Below are 8,481 nucleotides of genomic sequence, written 5' to 3'. Positions count from 1 at the left end.
GCAGCACACAATAGGAGGTGGGGTATGGATTGGTTGGTGAGTAGTGATGATATTAAGAGGCAGAAGAAGATGGGTAGGCGAGTTTGAAATGATAGGTTTTGAGTGCTCTCTAATAGGAGCAGAAAGTAGGAGCAAGCTGAAAAGGACGAGGAGGACCATTCCAGAGAGTCGGAGCAGCTCTAGAAAAGTCTTCGAGCCGTGCGTGTGACAAGGTTATGAGAGAGCAACTCATTAGTATGTCATTGTTCCTATGGGTTCTTTTTTCTATCATGTTAGAACAGTAAGTGGGACAAGAACTGTGGAGGGATTTGAAGACAAAGCACATGAGCTTGATGTTGATTCTAAGGTGAAATGGAAGTTAATGAAGAGAACTACAAAGATAGACAGCAGAAGAGGAGCGGTGGGAAGGATGGATATACCAGAGAGGAGGATTTTACAGTAGTCCAGACGAGAGATGATAAGAGCATGTACAAGGAGTTTGGTGGTCTCAGGGGACAGGTAAGGGCGGATTTTAAAGATGTTGCGCAGGTGAAAGTGACAGGACCTGGAAATGTTGGGTAAAGGAGAGGGCAGAATCAAAGGTGACAACAAGACAATGTGTCTGGGGGAAGGGTCCAATAACAGTGTTAACAGTTAGGAAAATGTCAGGAGGATATTTGGAATTTGAGGTGGGGAAGATGATGAGTTCTGTTTTATCCAGGTTGACATTCAGAAACTGGTCAGCCACCCATGATGAGATAGCTGATAGGCAGCATGAGACCTTATCCAGGTCTGAGGGAGACAAGTCAGAGGTGGAGAGATAGATTTTAGTGTCATCAGCATACAGATGGTACTGTAAACCAAAGGAGGATATGGAGATTGAGATTGCTGGAAGACAAAGAGTTAACAGATTGGAGAGGAGTAGAGGGAATAGAACCAGCAGAGTGTATACAGGGTAAATAAAACATGATAACAAAAAATAGTCATGGGAGTACATTAGTACAATCATGGGAGTACATTAGACAATGTGGCAAACAGAAGTCCGTGTGAGCGCTAGCTGTAGCAAGGGTTGTAGTGAGCCTTCTCAGCTTGTTGAGTTGTGGGATAAGATGAGTCAGTCAGAAAAGAGGGTTTGGTGAAAAGGCTGTTCAGGATGGCAGAAGCAGAAGTTGTGTTGGAGTCAAGGTGGAAACTTGATGATGATTCATTACATAGGATACATTGAATAGGGATGGACTGATTCAAGTAACAGGAATTTGGGAGATCAGTTGAACCTGGGTAGGGGAGGAGTTGGCAGGGCAAAAAAATATCAATGAGCAGTCAACAAGGAACAAAGGGATAGTGAACAGATATATCTATGGGCAGATTCAAATTTGTGCAATGAGTTCATCTGAAACACAGGATGTACCACACACAATCAGATGCAAATTGTAGTGGAATAGATGGGCAGGGTTGATATGGCAGATAGCAAGTGTATAGGTCCCCAAGGTTTAAGAAAAAATTGTTCAGTCCCACACACAGCCTCAGCCATGATCTATATGATCAATAAGGACCACAAGGCCACAGTCCACCACCAAGAGGCTACCACATCCACACCATATTGACAAGACCCACGTCTGGAAAAGACAGCCCAGAAAGTTTCTCTAACTGCCCAAGCTCTGGTGTACAAATTCACCAAGTGAAAGTCCACACATTCTGTTGCCCTTGTGTAAAAGTCAAAATTACTTCCACCTGGGATAGTCATCCCATGCCACATTCCCCTAAAAGAACTACAAAGAGCGATACAAACATTTGGAACTTTTCAGGCACAATTCAAGAGAACCAAATCAACACACATGGTAGATTATACAACTTAAAAGCAAATTTATTGATTACAAATGAAATCAGTAAAACACATAGATTTAGAGAGATTTATCATTTTTGCTGACCATGAGCTATTGCACACTGACAAAATCCTTGTAGTTGAGGAGTGATATATACCTGGACTATTGTCCAATTAAAGTTTGTAATAAGGATATTTCAGATGTAGATAAACAATTTGTGATATTTTGTTGTTTTTATTTGATAAAGTGTATATCTTAGCTGCTGAAATTTTAGCTTAAAAAGTATAGCAGACCAAAAAAAATGTATGTTTAAATTTCTGACCACATGCTAATCTTGCTTGTGAAGAATGATTCCTGAGGGGAGGGCACTGACAGAGTTATCTGAGGTTACATGGTAAACCCCGAAAGAACAATAGCAATGTATATTACAGCAGAGAGACTGAACAGGTTAATTGCAAATAGGCACCTGTAATCTGTTGTACTTCACATATTACACTTACTATGTCTGCCTTAAACTCTGTTTAAACTGAAACAGTCATATGTTGGGATGGCCATAAAAAAAACCCATACTAAGACTTGTTGAAAATAACAAACATTTTAATAAAGCTTATTTTTATAATTTGATTTAAATGAGTAAAATTGAAAACTGTATCTTACTATCTGTATAGGTTTTGTATAGAGTATGGAGGGTTTAATGCTGACCCTAAGTAAAAGTGTAAGGGGAAATACAACATTTTAGAGGTATTCTCAGAATAAGGGGTAAGGAGAAATTTTCTATTTGGAAAACCTGTCTAAAAGTGAAGTTTCCTTCACTTTGAGACATAACCTCTCCCTACAAATTTTAGTAATCTGCCAGCAGGTAAGGCTTACCTGTGAAAAGTTATTCTGCCAAAAACCACCATTTACCACAGTCCTGGCATCAATGAAGCCAGGTGGTAAAATGATGATGAACTCCTGTATGTATTCATCAGTTTTGGATTTCATCAGGATTTGGCAGGGGGAATGACTGTGTGACATGCATACAATATACAGGTAGTCCCCGGGTTACATACGAGATAGGGGCTGTAGGTTTGTTCTTAAATTGAATTTGTATGTAAGTCAGAACAGGTACATTATGTTAATAAACGCAATTCAGACAGAAGTTTGTCACAGCATATTATTAGGCAGCTGGGTGTCAGTTACTGTATAAAATCCTCACTGTGAGCTAATTACGAACAAAGCAAAAAAACAAACCAAAAAAACTCAATGGAGCCTAGACATTCATGAACTTCTGGAGCAAGCTGTGCTTTGATGCAAAAAAAGAACTATGGCAGAGTTTGTCATTAAAAAGTGACAAGAACTTGCAGAAGAGCTCAGTCCTTAAGGTCACACTGTAAAAAGAAAGAAAACTAATCCACCCAGAAGAAACCCACGAACATGGACGACCATGTGGGTTATGCCTTCATAAACTTGGTTGCACTCAGGACACAGCATAACACTAAATAAAGTGCACATAGATATTTTTTTAAACCACTAAGTGCACATATTACCAAAATATGTTGATCTGCCCCTAAAAAGATATACCAATTAGGTTATTCTTTCCTCTTAAATAAAGGGAAATTAACTTCACCATGCAAAAAAGTATGACCTTGGTTGTCCAAGAGCAATAATTCTCCATAGTGTTTTGTGCTGCTCTAAAAAGAATAGTATTCTTCCAGTATGAGCTATTACCTATCACCTGTGTATTCTAACTTTTAGAAACTTTTAAACCCTCTATTTGTGGCTTAGAATGGCTATCAGATGGTTTGTGATTCACATACATTAATGTCACACTATGGTTTAGCAATAAATAAAACCCAGAAATGTACGTTCAAAATAATATTCATTATATTATGTTATATTATTTTTATAGCTAATTTGCATGCCATCATCTTCAGTTGACACTCACCTGTGGACATGCTGCCATCCCTGGTTTACTTACTGTCAAAGAGGGAGGTGATCAGGTGTACAAGCTGCTTGTAAATAACTGCAGAGCCAGCAAATTTGCATTGAATGCGGGCTGCTGATGACTTGCAAAAGCCTAAGACAACAGGTTGCAGAAAAAGCTCAAATGACACATTTCTGTCTAGATTTAAAGAATTGACACAAGTGGCACAACTCATGTTTGTGAGCACTCCATGGCCCCTGCTTTTAACCTCACTCCAAAAGTGGTATTCACATTTGACTTCTGTACAACCTATAAATTATAATATAATACATAAATATAAATAATAATTTAAAACAATAATGAAATAATAGACAATAATGTAATCTAAAATTAAAATGTAAAATTAAAAATGTACTTTTATTTTTATTTCATGTTGTGTGGTGTTTTTGTACTGTAAAAACCTTCTAAAAGCAGATTACGTTGTAATCTGCTTTTAAATTTTCCCCCCGGACTCCCCCCCCCCCCCAATACATCACCACTCGCATCACCCGGAATATCTCATTGCCGCTCCGGAGATGCGAGTGGGGATGTCCCGCCCGCCTCACCCCGACGCTGGAGCTGCTCTGCATCTCCATAGAGATGCAAAGCACAATGCAGGACTTCTGCATTGTGCTTCACATCTCACTGCAGATGCGAGCAGCAATAGCAAATTCTGGGGATGGTCTGGGGATGGATTTCCCGCCTGGCCACGCCCCCGACAGACTGGCCCCCCCCCGGCATCACAGCGGGACCATCCAATCGCCACTGGAGTGCGGGGCAAAGGCAAGGGAGGCTTCTAAAGTTACCCTGAGTGTGACTCGGGATTACTACTTCTTGCATGTAAAAGCCCGAGTCACGAACGCGATTACCGCTAGGGGGGTTAATCATCTTCATTCACACACTAAACAATTATGGTAAATAGTAATTTGATTTTTATATTTTTGGGTTTTTAATAATGTAGTACAATAAGATAATGGTCTGTCTCCAAAGGATACATAATAAAAAAAAATCTGTACATAGGGTATTTATGTACCCAGAATGTTACATTTGTAAAATCAAGTAGTAACAAACAATTGGTTTGCTCTATACCAAGGTAGAAAATCATAGTCTACATATACCAGAAGAATTCCATTACAGAATTCCCCTACAATACTTTAGGTGACACAAATGGGTTTCATAGATCTCTGTGTTACACAAAATGTACAACAGAGGATTTTTTAAGAGAATCATGTACCAATTATGTATATGAAATCTTTTGTCTTGTCTCATTCAGAAAAGGCTTGAGTGAAAAGTCACCAACTTTCCATTTCAACTCTAGAATAAGATTTTAAAGCAATAATTCATAAGTAATAATATCAGGTAAAATATACCTAACATTTCTCAGATATTTAGAGCAATTTTGTATTACTAGGGCACCCACTTTGCTACCATATATACTCATCTTGTACTTTCTTTTCTTTTGGAGATACACTCTGTCAATGGTAACATCTAGGTCAATTGAAAAAACCAATATAATGAATAGTCAAAAACTTCTGTTATATCTTTTGTGACTTGCACTTAGTAGGGATGGAATAAATTGAAAACCATGTTTCAGACAACCCAGGTAAATTGGTGTTAGCTAATCCCTGCAAACAAAAACAATTCCAGAAAGCAGAGAGACTGAATTACTTTTTAAGTTACATTACTAGAATCACAATAAGATTGATGTATTGCAAATGAGACAAATGTGAACAAGTGGATATAACTCTTGGAAGCAGCAGGATTTCATTGTCTGAGTAGCCCTAGGATTTTGCTTCAAGATTTTTTTGGATAATACTAAAAGCTGCTCTGGTGTGAAACACCCGAGGGTATGATGAGGTTCTGCATCTATTCTTTACACATCTGTGTGACTTAAATTATGCATCACATTACTCCTATAGACCTAGTATAGGTTCTTGTTTTCATTTATTATTGTCAACCAAAGAAAACTAATCCTCATAAAAGGTCATACTGGATCTAAGCACTGTCAACTGGGTGAGGAACAGAGATATATAAGGACAGAATGGAGCCCAAGGCAGCTTGCCACTCCTACCCCTCCATTCCTTTAGTTAACAGTGTATACCAATACTGAAACCGAGACAGAAGAAGAAAGAACACGAAGTATCCCTTTGTACTTTGTTATACTGGAAAAGACCTGGAGGATTTTGGAATGTTGGAGGAAACCAGAGTACCGGACAAAATAAAAGAAGCAAAATACCGGACAAACACAAGGAGAACATGCAAACTCTATGAACATAGTCCCCTGGCCAAGATTCAAATCAGGAACCTAGAGTTGTAAAGGCCAGAGTGCTAACCCTTGAGCCACTGTGCCGATGTATATAGCACTCAGCAGTAATAAAAAGTACAGCACAGTTACAGAGTTAGGCGGGCTGTATTATATATTATATCTTACTGGACAACATATAGATTGAAGCAGTCCTCCCTAATAAAAGGTTCCTTATATTAGTGAATAAAAGTAAAGTGTCTACTGTTCAATCAAGTCATCATTTAAGTGAACACTTCACTGACCGTTAGTGTCCAACCAACTTGGTGGTCATTGTTGAAGTACCTCTTTATTTTGGGGGTCAGTGTAGGATGTATGGATTGGTGTAAGGTTAATTGTTCTAATTATTTCTCTTTCCCAGGCTCAAAAGCATACATGCAGCTCATACTCCTTATACAGTCCCATGCCCTGTGCATGTTCCACTAGCATGGGGTGAAATGCAAGTGAATGGGGTGAAGCATATCATTGCATTTTAGTTGCTGAAACTTGAATGGGTTATGGTAGAACCTGCATTACTGAGCCCTGCATCGCTATTGCTGATAATGTTCTCCTGAGGGCTTCATGAAAAAAAAGCTGCACCCATAAATATGCATATGAAATATTTATATAAAAATAAAAAGCAGTGCACATCTGCCAAGATGGCTATATCTACGTAGAGTCACAGATCAAATATCTATACACAATACTGATGACAAGTGTTTCCCTTTTTCTTGTCTCTTTGGTTACAGCTTTCACAGTATAAATAATCCTTAATAAATATCTATATTAAAAATTATGTTTAATATTTTCTGACATTCCACAAGTTCTACATTTCTATTAAAGTATGTTAAAGGATCATTTCTGCTTGTTGTACATTATTAAATGTTGGCTGATGCTAAAGATTAGCACATCAAGACATATAGGTGCAATGGTTATCTTAGCATTTTTAAATTCCTACATTTAATACAATGTTTAAATTAGAAAATACAATCACATCTACAAGTGCAAAGTATATTACATGTAATTTCTGCTTCTAAAAAGGTAGCATTGCTCTAAATTATAATATCTCTAGTGAAATCATCTCTGTAAGAATTATTCACCAGATTAAAATTGTAGCACTTGTCAAAATCAACTGTATAGCATCTGAAGTGCTCTTGTGAATCAACAAAACAGATGTATAGTGATGCAAGGTTGCAATGAGATGGAAATAAAAGTGAGCTAGATGGCAGTCATTGCCCTTAATCTCTTGAACCCAGCACTTCACATACTGAATGTCACAGGTCTGCGGCGCATTATTTATCATTATAAAGCCAGATTCTTAAAAAAATGTACGAAAACAATATTATTAATGACAAAAAAATAACAGAAACCAAAAGAAAATAAATAAAATTGCTGTTAATGTACTGTATTCCCCATAGTTTTCTTTGTCAATTTAAAGTATAGTTCATTACAGATGAACTTCAGACAAAAAAAAAAGAATGTAGACATGTAAAAAGTCATAAAAAATAGTTACATGCATTTCTATTTGTTACTAATATAAGTACCAGATTGCCATTTTGTATTTCCCTCTCCTAATGCTATATATTGTAATAATTGGATTGGGACAAGGAAGTGTGGCTTTTGATAACATGGGGGAGATAAAGAATGGGATAATCTGCTCACAAATTCTTGCTAGCAGTTCAGTTTTAACACTTCATGCTCATCAGTGTCCTGGATGTACCCACCGCTTTTGCAGCTTTTGCAATTGTATGCAGGGAGTTCAGAGAGGCATGGGAAGTCGTGCAGGGCCTGCTTGGTTGGCCTTTTCCTGGCAAAATCACTGAGCAGGATGGTGGGGTTGCAATTTAATAATTAGTTACACGTTGATTTGTTCATGACGTACATAAAAATCTGGGTTCGTAATAAAGCTTTCTGATGGAAAAAATGCTGGGTTCACAAAAATAATTTATCAGTGTATTGGAATAGTGTAGGGAGAGTTAACAATGTATAAAGGGAGAGTTAATATACTGCAGGTTTTAATAAGCACTCAGCAATTCTGACAGATGGTGCACTAGTGATAAGAAAAAAAAATATTCTTGACAGAACTTGGCATAAGTGTTTGAGTTTCACAGAATTTCCAAGTTCAAGTTTCAGCTTAGAATTTGCTAGTTCAGGGGAAAAAATCATGGAACTCTGAGTGTCAGTTTAGTCTTGGTTCAGAAAAACATTCTGACAAACAAAAACTGAGAAGCTTAAAAAAAAAAGAAAGGACCTTCGTCCAGTGGGGCTGTGTTCTTGTCACTGTGTTCAGCAAATCTAGCAAGGGGGCAGTTGGGACAAGTTGTTAAATACAACATTCGTTATCCCCTATTGATGGCCCTTACCATTTACGAACGTGTACAAGTGTTACATTTAGATCACATTTTAATACTTTTAGCTCATTTTTTATGGTTGTTTTTTTTTCTCCTACACCT

This window comes from Pyxicephalus adspersus, chromosome 2 (assembly GCF_032062135.1).
Source record: "Pyxicephalus adspersus chromosome 2, UCB_Pads_2.0, whole genome shotgun sequence".
Taxonomy (NCBI): Eukaryota; Metazoa; Chordata; class Amphibia; order Anura; family Pyxicephalidae; genus Pyxicephalus; species Pyxicephalus adspersus.
The sequence above is the reverse complement of the archived record's forward strand: the minus strand, read 5'-3'. Positions refer to the sequence as shown.